At 41.0% G+C, this 22,189-nt stretch overlaps 1 non-coding gene across 1 annotated transcript; it reads right to left on the bottom strand.

The window, feature by feature from the left end:
- Positions 1-15,075: 15,075 nt before the first annotated feature.
- On the bottom strand, positions 15,076-15,177 carry LOC120099418 (U6 spliceosomal RNA). Its single transcript, XR_005498604.1, has one exon. It is a non-coding gene; the product is annotated as a U6 spliceosomal RNA (small nuclear RNA).
- Between the last annotated feature and the right edge of the window lie 7,012 nt (positions 15,178-22,189).

Raw genomic sequence — 22,189 nt, 5'->3', positions numbered from 1 at the left:
TTTGTTTAGCTCTGAACCCCATTTTTAATAAGGTTATTTGCCCCCTGCAGTCTAACTTCTTTGGATATTTTGGATATAAGCCCTCTATCACTTGTATGATTGGTAAAGATCTTTTCCCAATCTGTTCATTGCCGTTTTGTCCTAACAACAGTGTCCCTTGCCTTACAGAAGCTTTGCAGTTTTATAATATCCCATTTGTTGATTCTTGATCTTAGAGCATAAGCCATTGTTATTTTCTTCAGGAAATTTTCTCCATTGCCCATGTGTTCGAGATTCTTACCCACTTTTTTTTCTATTAGATTGAGTTGTCTGCTTTGATGTGGAGGTCCTTGATCCACTTGGATATAAGAGAGTGATAAGAATGGATCAATCTGCATTCTTCTACATGCTGACGTCCAGTTGAACCAGCACCATTTGCTGAAAATGCTATCTTTTTTCCATTGGATGGTTTTGCTTCCTTTGCCAAAAATCAAGTGACCATAGGTGTGCGGGTTCATTTCTGGGTCTTCAATTCTATTCCACTGGTCTATCTGTCTTTCTCTGTATGAATATCATACAGTCTTTATCACTATTGCTCTGTAATACTGCTTGACTTAAGAGATATTTATTCTTCCGGAAGTTATTTTATTGTTGAGGATAGTTTTAGCTATCCTGGGTTTTTTGTTATTCTAGATGAATTTTCAAATCGTTCTAACTCTATGAAGAATTGGGTTGGAATTTTGATGGGGGTTCCATTAAATATGTAGATCGCTTTTGGTAAAAAATGACCATTTTTACTATATTAATCCTGCCAATCCATGATCATGGGAGATCTTTCCATCTTCTGAGATCTTCTTCAATTTCTTTCCTTAGAGGCTTGAAGTTCTTATCATACAGATTTTTCACTTGCTTGGTTAAAGTCAAACCTAGGTATTTTATATTGTTTGGGACTATTATGAAGGGTGTCGTTTCCCTAATTTCTTTCTCGGCTTCATCCTCTTTTGTGTAGAGGAAGGCTACTGATTTATTTGAGTTAATTTTATACCCAGCCACTTTGCTGAACCTGTTTATCAGGTGTAGTAGTTCTCTGGTTGAACTTTTCAGATCGCTTAAATATATTATCATATTATCTGCAAATTGTGATATTTTGACTTCTTCTTTTCCAAACTGTATCCCCTTGATCTCCTTTTGTTGTCTGGTTGCTCTGGCTAGAACTTCAAGAACTATATTGAATAAGTAGAGAGAGAGTGGGCAGCCTTGTCTAGTCCCTGATTTTAGTGTGATTGCTTCAAGTTTCTCAGCATTTAGTTTAGTGTTGGCTACTGGTTTGCTGTATATGGTTTTTACTCTGTCTAGGTATGGGCCCTGAATTCCTGTTCTTTCCAGGACTTTTATCAGTGTTGAATTTTGTCAAATGCTTTCTCCACATCTGATGAAATGATCATGTGGTTTTTATCTTTCAATTTGTGTATATAGTGGATTATGTTGATGGTTTTCCATATATTAAAACATCCCTGCATCCCTGGAATGAAGCCTACATGATCATGACTGATGATTGTCTTGATATGCTCTTGGATTCGGTTTCAAGAATTTTATTGAGTATCATTGTGTTGATATTCATAAGGGAAATTGTTCTGAAGTTCTCTTTCTTTGTTGGGTCTTTGTGTGGTTTATGTATAAGTGTAATTGGGGCTTCATATAGGGAATTCGGTAGTGCTCCATCTGCTTCAATTTCATGTGATGGTTTGATAGTATTGGTATGAGGTCTTCTATAAAGGTCTGACAGAATTCTGCACTGAACTCATCTGGCCCAGGGATCTTTTTGGTTGGGAGACTTTTAATGACTGCTTCTATTTCTTCAGGAGTTATGGTGTTGTTTAAATGGTTTGTTTGTTCCAGATTTAACTTCGGTACCTGATATCTGTCTACGAAATTGTCCACTTCATCCAGATTTCAAGTTTTGTTGAATATAGGCTTTTGTAGTAGGATCTGATGAATTTTTGAATTTCCTCTGGCTCTGTTGTTATGTCTCCCTTTTCATTTCTGGTTTTGTTAATTTGGACACACTCTCTGTGTCCTCTTGTTAGTCTGGCTAAGGGATAATCTATCCTGTCGATTTTCTCAAAGAACCAACTTTTTGTTCTGTTGATTCTTCGTGTAGTCCTTTTTGTTTCTACTTGGGTTATTTCAGCTCTGAGTTTGATTATTTCCTGCCTTCTACTCCTCCTGGGTGTATTTGCTTCCTTTTGTTCTAGAGCTTTTAGGTGTGCTGTCAAGCTGCTGACATATGCTCTCTCCTGTTTCTTTCTGCAGGCACTCAGAGCTATGAGTTTTCCTCTTAGCACAGCTTTCGTTGTGTCCCATAAGTTTGGGTATGTTGTACCTTCATTTTCATTAAATTCTAAGAAGTCTTTAATTTCTTTCTTTTTTTCTTCCTTGACCAGGTTATCATTGAGTAGAGCATTATTCAACTTCCATGTATATGTGGGCATCCTTTCCTTATTGTTATTGAAGACCAGCTTTAGCCCATGGTGTTCTGATAGGACGCATGGCATTATTTCTATCTTTCTGCATCTGTTGAGGCCTGTTTTATGACCGATTATATGGTTAAGTTGGAGAAAGTATCATGAGGTGGTGAGAAGAAGATATATCCTTTTGTTTTATGATAGAATGTTCTATAAATATCTGTTAAGTCCATTTGGTTCATGACTTCTCTTAGTCTGTCAATGTCTCTGTTTAATTTCTGTTTCCATGATCTGTCCATTGATGAGACTGGGGTGTTGAAATCTCCTACTATTATTGTATGAGGTGTAATGTGTGTTTTGAGCTTTAGTAAGGTTTCTATTATGTATGTAGGTTCCCTTGTATTTGGAGCATATGTATTTAGGATTGAGTTCATCCTGGTGGATTTTTCCTTTGATGAATATGAAGTATCCTTCCTTACCTTTTTTTATGACTTTTGGTCGAAAATTGATGTTATTCGATATTGGAATGGAATGGCTACTCCACCTTGCTTCTTCAGACCATTTGCTTGGACAGTTGTTTTCCAGGCTTTTACTCTGAGGTAGTGTCTGTCTTTGTCTCTGAGGTGTGTTTCCTGTAGGCAGCAAAATGTTGGGTCTTCACTGCGTATCCAGATTGTTAATCTGTGTCTTTTTATTGGAGAATTGAGTCCATTGATGTTGAGAGACATTAAGGAATAGGTATTGTTCATTCCTGTTATATTCGTTTTGGATGTGAGATTATGTTTGTGCTTGTCTTCTCTTTGTTCTGTTGCAAAACGATTAGTTTCTTGCTTTGTCTAGGGTGTAGCTTGCTTCCTTGTGTTGGGCTTTACCATTTATTATCCTTTGTAGTGCTGGATTTGTAGAAAGATATTGTGTAAATTTGGTTTTGTCATGGAATATCTTGGTTTCTCCACCTATGTTAATTGAGAGTTTTGCTGTATACAGTAACCTGGGCGAGCATTTGTGTTCTCTTAGGGTCTGTATGGCATCTGTCCAGGATCTTCTGGGTTTCATAGTCTCTGGTGAGAAGTCTGGTGTAATTCTGATAGGTCTGCCTTTATATTTTACTTGACCTTTCTCCCTTACTGCTTTTAATATTCTTTCTTTGCTTTGTGAATTTGGTGTTTTGACTATTATGTGACAGGAGGAGTCTCTTTTCTAGTCCAATCTATTTGGAGTTCTGTAGGCTTCTTGTATGCCTATGGGTATCTCTTTTTTTAGGTTAGGTAAGTTTTCTTCTATGATTTTGTTGAAGATATTTACTGACATTTTGAGTTGGGAGTCTTCATGCACTTCCATACCTATTATCCTTAGGTTTGATCATCTCATTGTGTTCTGGATTTCCTGTATGTTTTGGGTCAGTACCTTTTTCTGTGTTACATTATCTTTGACAGTTGTGTCAATGATTTCTGTGGACTCTTCTGCTCCTGAGATTCTCTCTTCTATCTCTTGTATTCTGTTGGTGATGCTTGTATCTACGGCTCCTTGTTTCTTCCTTTGGTTTTCTATATCCAGGGTTGTCTCCCTTTGTGCTTTCTTTATTGCTTCTATTTCCATTTTTAATTTCCTTCACCTGTTTGATTGTGTTTTGGGGTAATTCTTTCAGGGATTTTTGTGTTTCCTCTCTATAGGCTTCTGCTTGTTTGTTTGTGTTTTCCTGCTTTTCTCTAAGGGAGTTCTTTATGTCTTTCTTGAAGTCCTCCATCATCATGATCAAATGTGATTTTAAATCTAAATCTTGCTTTTCTGGTGTGTTTGGATATTCAGCCTTTGCTTTGGTGGGAGTATTGGGCTCCAATGATGCCATGCAGTCTTGGTTTCTGTTGCTTGGGTTCCCATGCTTGCCTCTTGCCATCAGGTTTTCTCTGGTGTTACCTTGTTCTGCTATTTCTGACAGTGGCTAGACCATCCTATAGGCCTGTGTGTCAGGAGTGATGTTGCCCTGTTTTCCTGTTTTCTTTCAGCCAGTTATGGGAACAGAGTGTTCTGCTTTTGGGTGTGTAGTCTTTCCTGTCTACCAGTTTTCAGCTGTTCCTGTGGGCTTGTGTCCTGAGTCCAACATGCAGGTCGCTTGGAGCAGAAAAGGTCCCACAGCTGAAGTTGCTTGTGGGGGGCTGCTTTTGAACTCTCCTTGGGGGCTGCAACCAGGAGGGCCTGCTCCACCTTTTCCTGGAGCCCCTGTGCACCGTGGTCCCAGATGGTGTTAGGTGTTTTCTTTTGGAGTCAGAAATGTGGGCAGAGTGTAATCTCTTCTGGCTTCCCAGGTGTGTCTGCGCCTCTGAAGGTCTAACTCTCCCTCCCAGGAGATTTGGGTGCATGGAGCTGTTTGACTGGGTCCCTTCAGATCCAAGCAAGTTCTGGACTGCAGTGCTCCTGCAGTTTTAGTTGACTCTGCTCAAATTTTGAATTATTGTCTTTCCTGTCTTAATCTGTATTTCTTCTGTATTCTTTCTGTTATTGTATACCTATCTCCACTAGATCCCTTGACCAAATTTGCTTAATCTTTCTTGTCCCTGTACCTTCTTCCTAATGTCCAGCACTGACTATTAAAATCCAGAGCTACTATGTTGGATCTCTGTTTACTCAGGATCTATGTGTGTATAGCAGCATAAGCCTCTATGACCCTTTCAAGAAACATTGTTGTTCTTTTATCAATTTCCTGTCTAATATCATATCTAAACCTTGACCAAATTATTGTTGAGACCTGCCAAAAGAGCCTGGTGGTAAATCTAGAGATGACCATTACCTTCAACTGTGTTGAAGTCCCACTCTTTGTGGGTTCCCCATGGGGCCAGGTGCCAGTTTCTTGACCTCTGTCTGTGAAGAGAACCTGCAAGAGTGTTGGGTAAGTGACTGCACTGAGTGCCCTCAGGTGCACGGAAGTGAGGGCTTCTTGCTTCTCAGTGGGCTGAGTGTGGCAGGAGTAGGTTACAACTCAGAGATTGCATCTTTTCAGACAAGGAGTGAACACATATTCTGGCAAGAAGAATAACCATTTACTGAGCAAAATGAGTGGTCATGAGTCTGTTCCAAGCCCTAGTGAGAAATACATTTGACCACTCGGGGTCTCTCCTGTCCAGTCTGTCCAGGCATGGAGCCATGCTTTCTGGGAACTCACCTTCTCACTCAGGAAGAGCCCAGTTACTGCCACAGAAGACTTAGACTTTCTAGGGGCCCTGGATGCCTGTGTGCTCTGACCTTGTTCTTGGCAGAGGGGAAAGAAGAATGTACCTGTGTGAGCCTGGCCACCAGACCTACTGTATGACTGGTCAGGTTCCTTGTTCCTGCAACATGCCACACTGAAAAGGGAGTTTGTGTGGCTCGGTGTGCCCTGTAAAACATGGAGCCAGTTCTGAGACAAAAAAAAAAGATCACCAAGTGGCTGCTGGGAATTGAACTTAGCAGGAGCTATGGAAGAACAGTCAGTGTTCTTAACCACTTAGCCATCTCTCCAGCCAGTGTTAGGGGACAGTGTGCCTACTCCTTGTGCCCTGTGCCCCTGTCAATGCTACTGGTAAGAGTGTTAAGGCTAGAGTTGGCTCCTATTGTTCCTTGTGACCCTTTGGCTGATTCTGTTGACAAGTACATTAGCAGGAGGAAACGAGGGAAGGGTTTTGAAAACTTTATCATCTACTGCTGATACCGAAAAGAGATGGAAGGTCTCATCTCTTGGATGTAGCTGTCCAACATGAAAAGCCCACCACTCCAAGCTTCAATAAGTGGTACTTAGCCCTAGCTTCCTTAGTTAAAAGGAATGAATGAAATGAATTCAAAGATTCAGACTCACAGATTCACAGATTTCTGCTTCAGAACCAGAAAGCAACACAGGGAGGACAGCAACTGACAGTGGAGCTCTCCCTCAAATTCCTCGAACTGATGGGTGGGTACCTCATGTAGAGGGAAGTGTTTCATTAATTGGTTCTTAATTGTGTCAGTAAAAAAAAGGCAGAGGCAAATTGCTGGGCAAAGAAAATGGGTGGTACTTCCAGGCCCCAGGAGGAAGAGAGAGGATGCAGGGAAGGAAAATATTTCGAACCAGGTTTTAGAATGAGGAGGAAGTTGTGGTCATGTAAAGTCTTGGGGCACCTAGAGTTTGTATATGGGGGCAAAGGACGCTGGCTGGAGCAAGCTGATAGGATTAGGGCAGAAATTTCTTTGCCCAGCCATGGAGTTAAATGACTAGTTTCAAAATATAAAGCTGCCTAGTGTTTTCCATATGTGGAGCCAAGGTGGGCAAGAGGAGAAAAAGGGCAGCCAGGAAAATTGTTGGCAACTTAGCAAAGCCAGCCAGGAGGAGCTGGGGAAGTGATCATAGCTCCCAGGAAAAATGGCCAGCTGGCCATTTGCAGAGCTGAGACCCGCAGTGATCGATCACAGAGCTAAACCAGGAGAGGTTGGAACATAGGCCTTGGCACCTGACAAGAAGGTTAACATTATTATAAAATTAAAAGCAACACCTCATCCACCCTGGGAGGGGGGTGCAGAAATATTTTCCTGACCCTCCAGTATGTCTGCTCTGAGCTACTCCCTGTCATTTATGCTAATACCTTGAGGCTTTTTTAAAAAACAAAAGGAGAATAGACACAGAAAATATATAGGGAGACACTAGATACTGGCCCTATCAGACCCTCCAGGTTGGGGGATCCTAGAAGACTGGGGTTTCCTAGCCCATGCATGCACCAAATGTGCCCAGATTGCAAAATCCACAGAGACCATCAGGAACCATATCTCCAAGGCAAGCACATGAGAGTCTTTATTTAAGCTCAAGCTTGGGCCACAAACCTTCATGATGCAACAGGATAGGAGAGCAGCCCTGAGGTTTGGGGAAAGGAGGTTTATAAAGAAAAAAACACAAGCAGGGGATCCCAAGCTTTGGCAATACATGAGAGGGTAAAGGAATGTTGGCCTTTAATCTAATTGGTTAAACATCTGGTTAAACAATAAGGTGGGAACCTATATCAAAAAGGAGCATCTTGACATGGGAACACTCATTTTTCTAGACCACTCTGTTGTTATTAGCTAGCTGCAGCTGTTGTGTCTATTTTGCAACTGCCAGGGAACATTTTGTGATTTTTTTTTCTCAGACTTGAAGGGTAGGGGATATGCTTCTCTAAGGGCAAGTTAACTTAGAATGGAACCTTAAAAACAAAACAGAATTTATCCTTCTACCTCAGTCCCTTCATTAACAAACTACTTTCTTAGGCATTTCAGGCCAGATATGGATCCCAAGCATGGGGCAAGGACATGATCTTTGGGTCAATAACTACACATAGTTCTCATTTCCACTGGACTGAGACACTCCACTCACAGGTATGGCACCATGAAGACATAGACATTATATACATATGAGACAAAAGGAACACAATTCTTAGATTAGAGAGAGGTTAAAAGCCTCAGAGACAAAGCCATGGATACTGGGCTCAATTGCTCTCACTGTGCAACAGCAATATCCTGACTTGGTGTAACCTTACCAGCTATCATCTTGACAGCAGGGTCAATGTTGACCCACAGGTTTTATCAAAGCTGGCCGTGTGGAACTATGCTATAACCAAGCTTTTAGAGACCTTTACATATAGAAGAAGGTGAAAAGCTGACACTGTAGATACAAGTTCCTGCATCTATCAGGGCTTAGGGCAAGGCATGGCTTCAAAATTGCTGAAGGCAGGTCTTCTGTGGACACAGGGGAAAAGCTTGCACAATTGCCTCAGAAATGAAACCATGAATACTGGAACCAGGGGCATAGCTCCATTGTGCTTCATTAGGAAATGACAACATCCTGACTTGGACATTGGCCCAGGACCCTCAGCTATCATCTTGACTCCAGGTTATAAGGTAAGTCCCAAGGCAGACATCTTAATACTATGAGATCAGGTCTTAGAGATCACTGGCCAAGTAAAAGGCATGTATGCAGATTATCATTTAACACCTCCGCTGAGAAATTGTTTCAAACCTTACTGAAGGCAGGTCCCAGGTGGACATGGGAAAAGTTACCTTATTGTCTATACCACTAAGACCTTGAGTTTTCAGTTCAGAGTTCAAATTCTTAGGAGAGAGGATATTTATTGCCAACTTTTTGTTCATCTTGTCCACAGACCACAGTCTCTGCCATCAGGTACCCTGTGCATGGGTGAGAGGGTCAGCTGAAAGCTATCTTTCATAGCTTGCTCATGGCTCAGCTGGAAACATCCCCAATAAATATGTGCTCAAATGACAGGTCATACATGATCCATCTCTTGGGAGAATAAAATGTCATAAGAAAAACACTGCATCTCAGCTTCTTTCTTCCTGTTGGGACCTGGATGCTGACCCATAAAGATCTCGTTGGGATTGCCTAGCACCCAGTATGATCTCCTTATCTGTTGCAATTTAATACTTCTCCCCACCTCATCCCCTCATTGCTACTGAGTATATTTTTATTTTCTTTCTCTAAAGGACCCAACATCCCTCCATGAGTTGTAACTTTCTTTTTCCTCTTCTTTTTTTTCTTTTTTCTTTTTTTCGGAGCTGGGGACCGAACCCAGGGCCTTGCGCTCACTAGGCAAGCGTTCTACCGCTGAGCTAAATCCCCAACCCCCTTTTTTCTCTTCTTATAAACATTTAACTACTACCAACATACATATGACACACCAAGTACACACTTGGATTTCTTATGGCGGTATGTTTGTCGGGGTGAGGAGGAGCTCTCTGCCATTTGTGATATGTCTTAGAGCACATATGTGGGCAACTTACTTGTGGTTCCTTCTAACGCATATTATCCTACCTTCATCAAGGAGCAGAAACAGACCAGGTAGCTATGTGCACAACATTGTCCCTGGATTCATGATTACTTTTTGAACCCTCATCTATAACTAGCTCCTATTTCTAGGAATTGGGTACTGCCTTTGGAATTTTAAGCTCTCTTCGCAGGTTTGGGGATCCACAGAAAATCCACAAAGAGTTTTACATATTTGTCAACCCTTCTTTTCCATTTTCCTACCTTAGCCAATCCTTCTTCCATCTCCTCCTTCTGAGGTATTGGTCACTTTCACTTGTTCTCTCTATCCCATACTCCTATCCCCATTCTGTGTCTCCAGCATACTTGTATTATTAAAGACAAGTTAGCTTGTGAGTGTGTGTGTGTGTGTGTGTGTGTGTCTGTGTGTGTCTCTGTGTGTCTGTGTGTGTGTGTGTGTGTGTGTGTGTGTGTGTAAGTGCATCCCTTCTCCTGATTTGAATAGTGATTTTGTCCTTCTCCATATATTCAAATACTTAGGAGAAAACAAGAAGCTTTGGGTTACTTTTAAGTTTGGCAAAGTGAGACAAAAAGTGTCAGCTTGAGGACATGGTACTGGTCTACAGCTATGATACCATCAGAGTTTGCCTTGGTTTATATGGGGGTGCTACAGACTTCTGTACTTGACAATATGTAAATATGTTAAAGAATGTACAAGATAGACTCCTGTTTTTTGGAGAAAAGATAATTGACACATACACTTTAATATACAGTCTGGGACCAGGAATGCACAGGTTGTGGTTATACAAAGGGTTGACGAAGCATTTGTACTTTCTACTCATTCTACTCTGATTCCCATCTGTGGCCTCAGAAAATGAAGCAATCAACATGGAAAGTATCTGTGTTTTCTGTCATCTATGCAAACTTCCATATCCTATTGCCAGGTATAAGTTCATTGCTGGCTCTAGGGTAAGTCTGGGTAAGAGTTTTCTCTCTTGTTCTAACCACCCACTTCCTTCTCTGTTCTATGCACTCTTCCTGTCAGTAGCTTGGTGTGTGAGTATGAAGAGGGAGTTCAGGCAGCCTTAAACTAGAAGCTTTGTAGTAGAATGGCTGTAAAATATCTTCAAACCAGTGGGAAAACTGACCAATTTGTGGCATAGCCCTCAATTTTCCTAATACTACAACCCTTTAATATAGTTCTTCATGTTGTGGTGACACACAACCATAAATTTATTTTATGGTTATTTTATAACTGTGATTTTACAAGTGTTGTGAATTACTGTCTTAGTCGGGGTTTCTATTCCTGCACAACCATCATGACCAAGAAGCAAGTTGGGGAGGAAAGGGTTTATTCAGCTTACACTTCCACATTGCTGTTTCATCACCAAAGGAAGTCAGGACTGGAACTCAAGCAGGTCAGGAAGCAGGAGCTGATGAAAAGGCCATGGAGGGATGTTTCTTACTGGCTTGCTTCCCCTGACTTGCTCAGCTTGCTTTCTTATAGAATCCAAGACCACCAGCCCAGGGATGGCACCACCCACAATGGGCTGGGTCCTTCCACCTTGACCACTAGTTGAGCAAATGCCTTACAGCTGGGTCTCCTGAAAGCATTTCCACAACTGAGGCACCTTTTCTGTGATAACTCCAGCTTGTGTCAAGTTGACACACAAAACTAGTCAGTACAATTACAATGTAAAATATATGAAATGCAGTGTATCTGATGTCCTCTGTGAAACAGTCATTTAACCCTGAAGAGTTTCAACCATCATGTTGGGAACCATTGTTCTATGGATTATCCTGACAGCCAGTGTAAAGTATAGGGTTTGATTTTTTTTCAAAATCTACGTGATTTAGGGATCTTAAAGACTTCAACCTCCCTTCTAACCAACTGACCAGAGGTAAGGGAGAAAGAAGTGCCAACGAGTAGCTATAGCATCCATGTGGTGGATCCATGTGCTAACTGAAACATAGCAATTGGGGGTCAGTCCTTAGAGCCACTGACAGGGGTTGATCCAGATACCTGTAGGGTCTTCTGCTGAAGGCAGCCAGGGATTGGAGAAGTTATATAGCAGACTTTTCTCTGAGGGAATAAAGCTTAATTTACTGGGGCGGACACTCCCTCTGGCCAGCAGAGGAACTAACTATGAACTCTTTTTAACACTTTGCGACATGGGAGAAAGAGAAGTAAAGAGAGAAAATTCACAGACACATACACACAAACACAAACACACAAACACATACACACACACTGAGTGATTGAAACAAAAGACAGAGTCCAATAACTCATACACACAAATACATATATACATACAGACCTGCATATAAACATACATACAGACAGACATATTCACACACACATACATACATACATACATACATACATTCACACATAGGATAGCTAGAGCAAAGCTCTAGCAAGCAAGCTCCAAGCATTTCAAACATATATACATAAATCAATAGCATGAAAAATACAGAATTTATACAAACATGGTACAAATATGCAGATGCTGATCAACATATGTACTCCACTAGGCTTAAAAGTTAGCATACATCACTTCTCGGCCTTTTGGCTAAGATCAAGTGTAAAAGTTAGCATACAAAGTTATTCATTATGCAATTTCATTCACCCCCTTTCCTTACTTATTTACTTATTTATATGTGTACAAGTACTTTATCTGCACATATGTCTGTACACCACATATATGCCTGGTACCTGCAAAATTCTGAAGAGGGTGTCAGTTCACACTGGGAAGGGTACATACAGTTGTTAGCTATAATGATGAAGTGGAGTCTTCTAGTTCTTTGGAAAGTTAGTTATGTCAAATGAGCCTTTACTGAGGCACACAGGTGAGAGATTGTTTTCCTGAAGCTGACACAGGTGAAAGGACGTTTTGCTGGAGCAGACATGGGGAAGAATATTTTCCTGAAGCTGACACAGGTGAAAGGATGTTTGGATATAGCAAACAGGTGAAGGAATGCTTGATGGAGGAATATAAATATGACCCCCACAGACAGTGAGAGATGAATCTTGGTTTGGTTTGCATTGCTTCACTATTTGCTACCAACCTGCATGTATTGGTTTGCCTCATATAACATTGTTGAGCTCAACTCATGATAACTCTGACATTGAGAGAAACTAGCCCAAGAACTGCTCCTGTGGTTCCTGAGGCAGCTTGCCCCTTCTGTGGCCTTGCCTCAGGTCAGTTGTTGAACCTGTCAGTTTCCTCAGGATTGCACTCCAGCTGCTTGGTGTCTGCTTGCTGAAAGGACTGACTGCACTGCAGGTTCATGCCTGGTGTCTGCCTGCTGACAGGACTGGTCTGCAGCTGCTGAGTCCTATTAGGCAAACATTCCAGTGTTTGCTATGGGACTGAACTGCTGCCCAAGAACATCGGGCTCACCCCCAAAGAACTATTGCTGAGTAGGTCCACTTCCCCTCTAACCTAATACATTTTCTCTTCCACTACCTCTGCTGGGTGGTGATCTGGAGGAGAGGTTGAAGCTTTATTAAAAGTAGTCTGCAAAGATGTATGCATACAGCATGTGGATCTGGAGGTTGAACACAGGTCCTCTGGAAAAGCAGCCAGTTCCTTCAGCTGCTAAGACATCTCTCTAGCCTCCCTTTTCCATATTGTTCAACCTGCTGTATTGACATCCCAGATCCCATGACTTCCACTGGCTAGTTTCTTTCTTCCTTCAATAGTTGTCAGTGGTGTTTGAATGATCTGTCTCCCCTGTTCTCTGGCATTTGGATACTTGGTCCCCTGTTGGTGGCTGTTCGGGTAGTCTTAGAGGTATGGCCTTGCTAAAGAAAGTATGTCACTAGGGGCTTGTTTTGAAAGCTATAAGGCTCACAGCATTTCAAGTTTTCTCTCTAGTCTTCCTGCTCCTTGTTTGAGATGTGACCTCAGAGCTCTGTGCCTGCTGCTTGCTGCCATAGTCACTTCCTCACCATGCTTAACTGTTATCTCTCTAGAGTTATAAGCCAAATAAATCTGTCCCTCTACCAGTTGCCTTGGTAATAGTGTTTTATTTCATTGATGTGACAGTAATTGCTATACACCCCTTTATGTTTTTATATGATATGTATTCCATTATGCTTTTCTATTTTCCCTAAAGATTTATTTTCTCTGTTTATGCTTCATTTTCTCTATTAATGAGCTACCCCCACCCAATGACACACATGCATGCAAATATATAAAAATTAAATCTTAAATCTACATTGGAGAGAAAGCCTATGTTAATTTTCTCTTTCCAAATCTGTGCTACTTCACCTAACATAACAATCTCTCCTTCCATTCTTTTTCTTCCACATGCCATGATTTCAGCTTTATTTGCAGTTGCCTAAAATTCCACAGTGTATATATACTTACTGTATTGCATGTATTCAACTCATAATGGAAAGAAATTGTTCCATTTTTAGCTAATGTGAATATTGCAGCAATAAACGTGTTGCAAGTATGTCAGTAGTAGGACTTGGGGTCTTTTGAGTATTTGTCCAGGAGTGTGACAGCTAGGCCATATAATAAGTTTCTATTTGGCTGATTTCAGCTCGGAATTTGATTATTTCCTGCCATCCACTCCTCTTGGGTGAATTTGTTTATTTTTGTTCTAGGGCTTTCATGAGTGCTTTCAACCCATCAATGTATGCTCTTTCCAGTTTCTTTTTGGAGGCACTCAGAGCTATGAATTTTCCTCTTAGCACTGCTTTCATTGTAACCCAAAAGTTGTGGTATATTGGGCCTTCATTTTTAAATTCTACAGAGGATTTAAATTCTTTATTTCCTCTTTGACCAAGTTATCGTTGTTCAGTTTCCATGTATAAGCAGACTTTCTATTGTTTTTGCTGTTATTGAAGGCCCGCCTTAGTCCATGGTAATCTGATAGGATTCGTGAGATTATTTCAATCTTCTTTTATCTGTTGTGGCCTGTTTTGTGACCAATTATATGGTCAATTTTGGAGAAGGTACCATGAGGTGGTAAGAAGAAGGTTTATTCTTTTGTTTTAGGATTAAATATTCTATAGATATCTGTTAAATCTATTTGGTTCATAACTTCTGTTAGTTTCACTGTGTGTTTTTTTAGTTTCTGTTTCCATGATCTGTCCATTGATGAGAGTGGGGTGTTGAAGTCTCCTACTATTATCCTGTGAGGTACATTATGTGCTTTGAGCTTTAGTGAAGTTTCTTTTATGAGTGTGGGTGCTTTTACATTTAGAACATAGATATTCAGGATTGAGAGTTCATCTTGGTGGATTTTTCCTTTCATGAATATGAATTGTCCTTCCTTATTTTTTTTATAACTTTTGGTTGAAAGTTGAATGTATTTGATATTAGAATGGCTACTCCAGCTTGTTTCTTGGGGCCATTTGCTTGGAAAAAAATTTTTCCAGCCTTTTACTCTGAGGTAGTGTCTGTCTTTGTTACAGAGGCGTGTTTCCTGTATGCAGTTGTTGCGCCCAACCTCGACCAGCAAGGAAGAAACGACCAGAGGAGATCTTCTTCAAGCAGTTTATTCAGGAAACTTGATACAATCTTCTACCCCGGTTAATGCCCTACATCAGCTTAAGTACCCAACGCCAACCAACCCCAACGTGCCATGTGGGTCATGCAGACAGGCTGTCACTATGCAGAACCTAGCAGGCCAGGCAGGCATAGCCAAATAAGGACTTGTTTACTACAAGGAGCGCTCACCATCAGGAGGGTGGAAGGCAGAAACCAGTGCCATCTTTGAGGCGAGGCATGTTGCAGCTCCCTATATGCAGCCAAATGCTGGATCCTGTTTACATATCCAGTCTGTTAGTCTGTGTCTTTTTATTGGGGAATTGCATCCACTGATGTTAAGAGATATTAAGGAATTCAGTTATTGTTGTTTAAAAATATGGAACTCTTCACAAATCTTTTTGTCATCCTTGCCCAGAGGTCATCTAACATTCTCTGTATCATTCCTAATTAATATATGTGCTGCAGGTCTGGATGCCTGCTGGGTCTGGATGTTATCAGCTCTGACTGTTGTCCATGCAGCAGAGGGCCTGAGTCAATCATTGCAGCAAGGTTTTTAAGCAACTAGGGTCACAGTAGCCAATTAGAATGCTATCGATGTAATGGACAACATAGCACTTAAGAGTAAAATGGTTAATAGTTGTCAAAATGAACACCTGGCAGATGGTGGGGCTGTTTTTCATGCCCTGCAACAGCACCTTCCATTGGATTCACTGTGTAGGCACATTGTTATACAGCTAGTATTGAGAAGGCAATATTAGCTTAGAATTTGTGGGACTGGCCAATCCATGACAGGTCTACATTGAGGCCCAATACATGACAGGGAGCCCATGCTCAACACTGCCTAGATGATCAGGATCTGATGGTTCAAAGACCTAGGGCACAACCAACCAGAACATTGGTAAAAAAAAAAAGTCAATGAAATAATTCTTTTTTTTTTTTATTAACTTGAGTATTTCTTATATACATTTCGAGTGTTATTCCCTTTCCCAGTATCCGGGCAAACATCCCCCTCCCCCTCCCCTTCCTTATGGGTGTTCCCCTCCCAAACCTCCCCACATTGCCGCCCTCCCCCCACCAGTCTAGTTCACTGGGGGTTCAGTCTTCGCAGGACCGAGGGCTTCTCCTTCCACTGGTGCTCTTAATAGGATATTCATTGCTAGCTATGAGGTCAGAGTCCAGGGTCAGTCCATGTATAGTCTTTAGGTAGTGGCTTAGTCCCTGGAAGCTCTGGTTGCTTAGCATTGTTGTACATATGGGGTCTCGAGCCCCTTCAAGATCTTCCAGTTCTTTCTCTGATTCCTTCAACGGGGGTCCTATTCTCAGTTCAGTGGTTTGCTGCTGGAATTCGCCTCTGTATTTGCTGTATTCTGGCTGTGTCTCTCAGGAGCGATCTACATCCGGCTCCTGTCGGTCTGCACTTCTTTGCTTCATCCATCTTGTCTAATTGGGTGGCTGTATATGTATGGGCCACATGTGGGGCAGGCTCTGAATGGGTGTTCCTTCAGTCTCTGTTTTAATCTTTGCCTCTCTCTTCCCTGCCAAGGGTATTCTTGTTCCGCTTTTAAAGAAGGAGTGAAGCATTCACATTTTTTTTTTATTTACTTGAGTATTTCTTATATACATTTCGGGTGTTATTCCCTTTCCCGGTTTCCGGGCAAACATCCCCCTCCCCCCTCCCCTTCCTTATGGGTGTTCCCCTCCCAACCCTCCCCCCATTGCCGCCCTCCCCCCATAGACTAGTTCACTGGGGGTTCAGTCTTAGCAGGACCCAGGGCTTCCCCTTCCACTGGTGCTCTTACTAGGATATTCATTGCTACCTATGGGGTCAGAGTCCAGGGTCAGTCCATGTATAGTCTTTAGGTAGTGGCTTAGTCCCTGGAAGCTCTGGTTGCTTGGCATTGTTGTACTTTTGGGGTCTCGAGCCCCTTCAAGCTCTTCCAGTTCTTTCTCTGATTCCTTCAATAGGGGACCTATTCTCAGTTCAGTGGTTTGCTGCTGGCATTCGCCTCTATATTTGCTGTATTCTGGCTGTGTCTCTCAGGAGCGATCTACATCCGGCTCCTGTCGGTCTACACTTCTTTGCTTCATCCATCTTGTCTAATTGGGTGGCTGTATATGTATGGGCCACATGTGGGGCAGGCTCTGAATGGGTGTTCCTTCAGTCTCTGTTTTAATCTTTGCCTCTCCCTTCCCTGCCAAGGGTATTCTTTTTCCTCATTTAAAGAAGGAGTGAAGCATTCACATTTTGATCATCCGTCTTGAGTTTCGTTTGTTCTAGGGATCTAGGGTAATTCAAGCATTTGGGCTAATAGCCACTTATCAATGAGTGCATACCATGTATGTCTTTCTGTGATTGGGTTAGCTCACTCAGGATGATATTTTCCAGTTCCAACCATTTGCCTACGAATTTCATAAACTCGTTGTTTTTGATAGCTGAGTAATATTCCATTGTGTAGATGTACCACATTTTCTGTATCCATTCCTCTGTTGAAGGGCATCTGGGTTCTTTCCATTTTCTGGCTATTATAAATAAGGCTGCGATGAACATAGTGGAGCACGTGTCTCTTTTATATGTTGAGGCATCTTTTGGGTATATGCCCAAGAGAGGTATAGCTGGATCCTCAGGCAGTTCAATGTCCAATTTTCTGAGGAACCTCCAGACTGATTTCCAGAATGGTTTTACCAGTCTGCAATCCCACCAACAATGGAGGAGTGTTCCTCTTTCTCCACATCCTCGCCAGCATCTGCTGTCACCTGAGTTTTTGATCTTAGCCAATCGCACTGGTGTGAGGTGAAATCTCAGGGTTGTTTTGATTTGCATTTCCCTTATGACTAAAGATGTTGAACATTTCTTTAGGTGTTTCTCAGCCATTCGGCATTCCTCAGCTGTGAATTCTTTGTTTAGCTCTGAACCCCATTTTTTAATAGGGTTATTTGTTTCCCTGCGGTCTAACTTCTTGAGTTCTTTGTATATTTTGGAAATAAGGCCTCTATCTGTTGTAGGATTGGTAAAGATCTTTTCCCAATCTGTTGGTTGCCGTTTTGTCCTAACCACAGTGTCCTTTGCCTTACAGAAGCTTTGCAGTTTTATGAGATCCCATTTGTCGATTCTTGATCTTAGAGCATAAGCCATTGGTGTTTTGTTCAGGAAATTTTTTCCAGTGCCCATGTGTTCCAGATGCTTCCCTAGTTTTTCTTCTATTAGTTTGAGTGTGTCTGGTTTGATGTGGAGGTCCTTGATCCACTTGGACTTAAGCTTTGTACAGGGTGATAAGGATGGATCGATCTGCATTCTTCTACATGTTGCCCTCCAGTTGAACCAGCACCATTTGCTGAAAATGCTATCTTTTTTCCATTGGATGGTTTTGGCTCCTTTGTCAAAAATCAAGTGACCATAGGTGTGTGGGTTCATTTCTGGGTCTTCAATTCTATTCCATTGGTCTATCTGTCTGTCTCTGTACCAATACCATGCAGTTTTTATCACTATTGCTCTGTAATACTGCTTGAGTTCAGGGATAGTGATTCCCCCTGAAGTCCTTTTATTGTTGAGGATAGCTTTAGCTATCCTGGGTTTTTTGTTATTCCAGATGAATTTGCAAATTGTTCTGTCTAACTCTTTGAAGAATTGGATTGGTATTTTGATGGGGATTGCATTGAATCTGTAGATTGCTTTTGGTAAAATGGCCATTTTTACCATATTAATCCTGCCAATCCATGAGCATGGGAGATCTTTCCATCTTCTGAGGTCTTCTTCAATTTCTTTCCTCAGTGTCTTGAAGTTCTTATTGTACAGATCTTTTACTTGCTTGGTTAAAGTCACACCGAGGTACTTTATATTATTTGGGTCTATTATGAAGGGTGTCGTTTCCCTAATTTCTTTCTCGGCTTGTTTCTCTTTTGTATAGAGGAAGGCAACTGATTTATTTGAGTTAATTTTATACCCAGCCACTTTGCTGAAGTTGTTTATCAGCTTTAGTAGTTCTCTGGTGGAACTTTTGGGATCACTTAAATATACTATCATGTCATCTGCAAATAGTGATATTTTGACCTCTTCTTTTCCGATCTGTATCCCTTTGATCTCCTTTTGTTGTCTGATTGCTCTGGCTAGAACTTCAAGAACTATATTGAATAAGTAGGGAGAGAGTGGGCAGCCTTGTCTAGTCCCTGATTTTAGTGGGATTGCTTCAAGTTTCTCTCCATTTAGTTTAATGTTAGCAACTGGTTTGCTGTATATGGCTTTTACTATGTTTAGGTATGGGCCTTGAATTCCTATTCTTTCCAGGACTTTTATCATGAAGGGGTGTTGAATTTTGTCAAATGCTTTCTCAGCATCTAATGAAATGATCATGTGGTTCTGTTCTTTCAGTTTGTTTATATAATGGATCACGTTGATGGTTTTCCGTATATTAAAACATCCCTGCATGCCTGGGATGAAGCCTACTTGATCATGGTGGATGATTGTTTTGATGTGCTCTTGAATTCGGTTTGCCAGAATTTTATTGAGTATTTTTGCGTCGATATTCATAAGGGAAATTGGTCTGAAGTTCTCTTTCTTTGTTGTGTCTTTGTGTGGTTTAGGTATAAGAGTAATTGTGGCTTCATAGAAGGAATTCGGTAGGGCTCCATCTGTTTCAATTTTGTGGAATAGTTTGGATAATATTGGTATGAGGTCTTCTATGAAGGTTTGATAGAATTCTGCACTAAACCCGTCTGGACCTGGGCTCTTTTTGGTTGGGAGACCTTTAATGACTGCTTCTATTTCCTTAGGAGTTATGGGGTTGTTTAACTGGTTTATCTGTTCCTGATTTATCTTCGATACCTGGTATCTGTCTAGGAAATTGTCCATTTCCTGAAGATTTTCAAATTTTGTTGAATATAGGTTTTTATAGTAAGATCTGATGATTTTTTGAATTTCCTCCGAATCTGTAGTTATGTCTCCCTTTTCATTTCTGATTTTGTTAATTTGGACACACTCTCTGTGTCCTCTCGTTAGTCTGGCTAAGGGTTTATCTATCTTGTTGATTTTCTCAAAGAACCAACTTTTGGTTCTGTTGATTCTTTCTATGGTCCTTTTTGTTTCTACTTGGTTGATTTCAGCTCTGAGTTTGATTATTTCCTGCCTTCTACTCCTCCTGGGTGTATTTGCTTCTTTTTGTTCTAGAGCTTTTAGGTGTGCTGTCAAGCTGCTGACATATGCTCTTTCCTGTTTCTTTCTGCAGGCACTCAGCGCTATGAGTTTTCCTCTTAGCACAGCTTTCATTGTGTCCCATAAGTTTGAGTATGTTGTATCTTCAATTTCATTAAATTCTAAAAAGTTTTTAATTTCTTTCTTTATTTCTTCCTTGACCAGGTTATCATTGAGTAGAGCATTGTTCAATTTCCACGTATATGTGGGCATTCTTCCCTTATTGTTATTGAAGACCAGTTTTAGGCCGTGGTGGTCCGATAGCACGCATGGGATTATTTCTATCTTTCTGTACCTGTTGAGGCCCGTTTTTTGACCAATTATATGGTCAATTTTGGAGAAAGTACCATGAGGAGCTGAGAAGAAGGTATATCCTTTTGCTTTAGGATAGAATGTTCTATAAATATCCGTTAAGTCCATTTGGCTCATGACTTCTCTTAGTCTGTCTACATCACTGTTTAATTTCTGTTTCCATGATCTGTCCATTGATGAGAGTGGGGTGTTGAAATCTCCCACTATTATTGTGTGAGGTGCAATGTGTGTTTTGAGCTTTAGTAAGGTTTCTTTTACATATGTAGGTGCCCTTGTATTTGGGGCATAGATATTTAGGATTGAGAGTTCATCTTGGTTGATTTTTCCTTTGATGAATATGAAGTGTCCTTCCTTATCTTTTTTGATGACTTTTAGTTGGAAATTGATTTTATTTGATATTAGAATGGCTACTCCAGCTTGCTTCTTCTGACCATTTGCTTGGAAAGTTGTTTTCCAGCCTTTCACTCTGAGATAGTGTCTGTCTTTGTCTCTGAGGTGTGTTTCCTGTAGGCAGCAGAATGCAGGGTCCTCGTTGCGTATCCAGTTTGTTAATCTATGTCTTTTTATTGGGGAGTTGAGGCCATTGATATTGAGAGATATTAAGAAATAGTGATTATTGCTTCCCGTTATATTCATATTTGATGTGAGGTTATGTTTGTGTGCTTTCATTCTCTTTGTTTTGTTGCCAAGACGATTAGTTTCTTGCTTCTTCTAGGGTATAGCTTGCCTCCTTATGTTGGGCTTTACCATTTATTATCCTTTGTAGTGCTGGATTTGTAGAAAGATATTGTGTAAATTTGGTTTTGTCATGGAATATCTTGGTTTCTCCATCGATGTTAATTGAGAGTTTTGCTGGATACAGTAATCTGGGCTGGCATTTGTGTTCTCTTAGGGTCTGTATAACATCAGTCCAGGATCTTCTGGCCTTCATATTTTCTGGCGAGAAGTCTGGTGTGATTCTGATAGGTCTCCCTTTATATGTTACTTGACCTTTTTCCCTTACTGCTTTTAATATTCTTTCTTTATTTTGTGCGTTTGGTGCTTTGACAATTATGTGACGGGAGGTGTTTCTTTTCTGGTCCAATCTATTTGGAGTTCTGTAGGCTTCTTGTATATCTATGGGTATCTCTTTTTTTAGGTTAGGGAAGTTTTCTCTATGATTTTGTTGAAGATATTTACTGGACCTTTGAGCTGGGAGTCTTCACTCTCTTCTATACCTATTATCCATAGGTTTGATCTTCTCATTGAGTCCTGGATTTCCTGTATGTTTTGGACCAGTAGCTTTTTCCGCTTTACATTATCTTTGACAGTTGAATCAATGATTTCTATGGAATCTTCTGCTCCTGAGATTCTCTCTTCCATCTCTTGTATTCTCTTGGTGAAACTTGTATCTACAGCTCCTTGTCTCTTCTTTTGGTTTTCTATATCCAGGGTTGTTTCCATGTGTTCTTTCTTGATTGCTTCTATTTCCATTTTTAATTCCTTCTACTTTTTGATTGTGTTTTCCTGGAATTTTTTCGGGGATTTTTTGCGATTCCTCTCTGTAGGCTTCTACTTGTTCTCTAAGGGAGTTCTTCATGTCTTTCTTGAAGTCCTCCAGCATCATGATCAAATATGATTTTGAAACTAGATCTTGTTTTTCTGGTGTGTTTGGATATTCCATGTTTGTTTTGGTGGGAGAATTGGGCTCCGATATTGCCATGTAGTCTTGGTTTCTGTTGCTTGGGTTCCTGTGCTTGCCTCTCGCCATCAGATTATCTCTAGTGTTACTTTGTTCTGCTATTCCTGACAGTGGCTAGACTGTCCTATAAGCCTGTGTGTCAGGAGTGCTGTAGACCTGTTTTCCTCTCTTTCAGTCAGTTATGGCGACAGAGTGTTCTGCTTTCGGGCGCGTAGTTTTTCCTCTCTACAGGTCTTCAGCTGTTCCTGTGGGCCTGAGTTTTGAGTTCACCAGGCAGCTTTCTTGCAGCAGAAAAGTTGGTCTTAC

The sequence above is a fragment of the Rattus norvegicus genome, chromosome X, assembly GCF_036323735.1.
Source record: "Rattus norvegicus strain BN/NHsdMcwi chromosome X, GRCr8, whole genome shotgun sequence".
Classification (NCBI taxonomy): domain Eukaryota; kingdom Metazoa; phylum Chordata; class Mammalia; order Rodentia; family Muridae; genus Rattus; species Rattus norvegicus.
This window is presented reverse-complemented; position numbering and strand designations above follow the sequence as displayed.